Here is a 3,827-nt window from a genome sequence, read left to right as displayed (position 1 = left end):
ATGCATACGAGATTGAAGGGGGACCAATATATCTTAATGCTATGGTTGGGTTTTACCTTAATGAACGTTAGTAGTTGCGGATGCTTGCTAATAGTTCCAATCATAAGTGCATAGAATTCCAAGTCAGGGATGACATGCTAGCAGTGGCCTCTCCCACATAAAACTTGCTATCAGTCTAGTAAAGTAGTCAATTGCTTAGGGACAATTTCGCAACTCCTACCACCACTTTTCCACACTCACTATACTAACTTTATTGCTTCTTTATCTAAACACCCCCTAGTTTTTATTTACGCGCTTTTTATTATCTTGCAAACCTATCCCGTTACACCTACAAAGTACTTCTAGTTTTATACTTGTTCTAGGTAAAGCGAATGTTAAGCGTGTGTAGAGTTGTATCGGTGGTCGATAGAACTTGAGAGAATATTTGTTCTACCTTTAGCTCCTTGTTGGGTTCGACACTCTTACTTATCGAAAGAGGCTACAATTGATCCCCTATACTTGTGGGTTATCATTCGTCCGAGTGCTCAGGGTTTTCCCCCGGGTGCCCGGAGTTTAGTGGCTTTTTCTCTGGGTTGTCCGGGTTCCCGGGGTACAATGGTCATATTTTTCTTGGGGGTATTTATATCCCCCTCCTCCTCCAACCTAAGAAATCTGAGCAAGTTTCTCCCTCACCATTGTTGGCCCCTTGGAGCTTGCTATCTCTCAATCCCTCCATGGATTCTTACTAGTTTTGGGGGGAAAAGAGAGAGGAGATCTAGATCCACATTTCCACCAGTCACTTTCTCCTCTATGTGAGGGGAACCCCTTGGATCTAGATCTTGGAGTTTTTGGTGTTCTCCTTCTTGTTATTTCTCTCATTTTTCTCCATAGCTTTCGTTGCTTTGGTGGGATTTGGGAGTGAGGGACTTGGGCACTCCGTGTGCCCTTGCCATTTCATTAGTTGCATCGGTTTGAGTTCTTCATGGTGATACGTGGAAGTGAAAAGTTGAGAAGCTTATTACTCTTGGGTGCTTGGTACCCTAGAGCTTGTTCCTCTTGGGTGCTTGGGCGCCCTAGACGATTGGTGGTGCTTCGGAGCTCAATCATTGTGGTGTAAAGCTCCGGGCAAGCGTCGGGCTAGGTCTCCAATTAGGTTGTGGAGATCGCCCCGAGCAATTTGTACGGGTTTTGGTGAACACCCCCGAGGGTTGCCAAAGTGTACGGGTTCGGTGACCGCCCTCAAGGGTCCCTTAGTGGAATCAAGACATATTGCATTGTGCGAGGGAGTGAGGAGATTACGGTGGCCCTAGTGGCTTCTTGAGGAGCATTGTGCCTCCACACCGCTCCAAACGGATATTAACGTCCGCAAGGGTTTGAACTTCAGGATACATTGTTGTCTCTGCGTGCCTCGGTTATCTCGTACCCGAGCCGTTTAGTTATGCACTTTACTTTGTGATAGCCATAGTATGACATGTTATATATCTTGCTATCACTTAGTTGTTTATCTTGCTTAGCATAGGTTGTTGGTGCACATAGGTGAGCCTAGTTGATTTAGGTTTTGTGCTTCACAAATTAAACGCTAGTTTTATTCTGCATTTCTTCAAGCCTAAACCGTAATTATTTTAAAGCGCCTATTCACCCCTCCTCTAGGCGACATCCATGATCTTTCAGTTGCAATGGGTGGAAATGGGCCTTGCAGAGCCTCATAATGCCTCTTGACGTGATGTGGATGATGACTCAAAAGTGGGAGAGATGGATATGATGATGGACGGCGACTAGGGTTGGACACGTATAAATAGCCAGGCTCCATAGGTCTACTCCGTGGATGTGGTTGTTCTCTCCTTTGTTCCAAGGGCTTTAGATGCGCCTAGACCTCTCCCAATACCATCCTTGATGTCCAAGGATCATTAGGAACAAAGCAGGGGGAAATTGGTGAAGAATCACTGAGTTACAACGATCCCCATTGCTTAGAACAACTAGTATGACCTCCGGTACAACCGTGTACAGTCGAACCCCACGTCGCCTTCTCTCTTGGAGGCTGCACGTGGAGCTTAGTAATTTGGTCATCATCTCCTCATACGAACTCCGATTTGGGTGTTCTTGAGCTAGTTCAATTCGTGTGAATGAGAGCAATAACTTACTGATATTGGATCTTCAATCTATTTTTGGCAAACTCCATGAAAGACCTTTATCTCGTGCTTGTAATTCCTCCGTATTGAGCCCAATCTTGGTTCTTTCATCGTGATAAGTCCTTGGGAGTTCCAAATCACTTTATTTTGTGAAAATGGACTTCCCACTCAATCAACCAGGGGAGTTATAGTTGAGATTACATGACGGGAGGATCTCCAACGGTGCATGGCGTAGCCAAACAATCGTATTTGTCACCCTATTCATCTGAGCTAGCCTATGGCTGACAGTGTTTATTTCTCTCCTAACATGTGATATCACATGTAAACGCCCATGTCCCAGCAAGCGTTTAGTCTCTCCCAGCAACGTATTCGGTGCTTCCGTGATCATGGCAGTCGCAGTGGTATAATCGGTCTCCAAGATAAAGGGGTTCGAGCTCCATTCAAGTGTGACGGACACGCCCTCCATGCATGTTGCTAGCTCTGCTTCAGGTGCGCTGGAGCACCTCGACAGGTAGTGACAGGATGCAAATACCACAATGCCTTGATGATTATTAAGATCGTGCCTCTGCCCCTGATCCATCTATTGCAACAAAAGCTCCATCAAGATTCAGCTTGCACCATCCGTCTGGGAGTTTGGTCCAGTTCCCCGGCGGCCTCAGGTTATCTGCTGGTGATAAGCGATATGTTGTGTGTTTGAGCATGTGGTCATAACTCAAAACCATCTTCCCTTTGGTCGCGGCCATGTTCGGGTGTTGGAGGATACACATGAGAGATTCAATGTAGCTTGACAGGAAGCGACGATAGACTTTTGTAGGAGGCGCCGACTTCTGGTGTGTTAGCTAATTGTGTACATGCCATGTACGCCACAATCTCATGAGCTCATCTTCACTGCAGCGATCCAACAGGTGAAGTAGCCAGTCCGGTCCCATGTTAATGACGGTATCCAGACGTGGCAATTGCCAGCTCCAAATGACCTACACACACAACAAAACAAAGAAACTAACAAAAACTAAAGACTATTCAATGCTCATGTTAATATTAGTGCAAACTGAAAATCATGCATAATGGACAGGCAATTGTCTCAATGAGACATGATATAATGAGTTATTATGCAACAAATGAGCTCTAAAACGGGTAAAAAATAGAGCCATTAATTTTCAACATAAATAATAACTACAAATAAAAATGCATACATAAAATTGATTTGAAGTTTTCTTATGTGGAAATTAGACCGGGTTCATAGATTGACAAGTAGTATTTCTCATTAAGAGAAGACATAAATATGAGTATAGACATATTTAGTTGATCAGTCAAAGCATTACGAGAAATTATGACATAGATTGAGATCATATTATGTAGACATGTTGTACGTTTGGGAGGCTTGATAATCGAATTTGCACTAATATATAGACACAACCATAATGAATATAGTACTACCTATATTCCTTTAAAACGAATGATAACATAGGAGAAATTTCCGTGGGTGGAAATCTTGTAGGAATCCTCTAATATCATCGGCATTGAATGAGCCCTTAGTAGGAAGTTCTACGTCTTCGGTTGAAAGGTTTCAATCAAAAGTAGTTGAATGTGAATCGACGATTGGGGACGACAACCCAGCCTCGATGAGTTGTTAGCAACATGCGAGTTGACTTGTGGGCTGTCATGCCCATATGTGGCACATCTTGCCCGTGATTTCCTAAAGGATAATTGGCCTAAAGG

The sequence above is a fragment of the Triticum dicoccoides genome, chromosome 5A (assembly GCF_002162155.2).
Source record: "Triticum dicoccoides isolate Atlit2015 ecotype Zavitan chromosome 5A, WEW_v2.0, whole genome shotgun sequence".
NCBI lineage: Eukaryota > Viridiplantae > Streptophyta > Magnoliopsida > Poales > Poaceae > Triticum > Triticum dicoccoides.
This window is presented reverse-complemented; position numbering follows the sequence as displayed.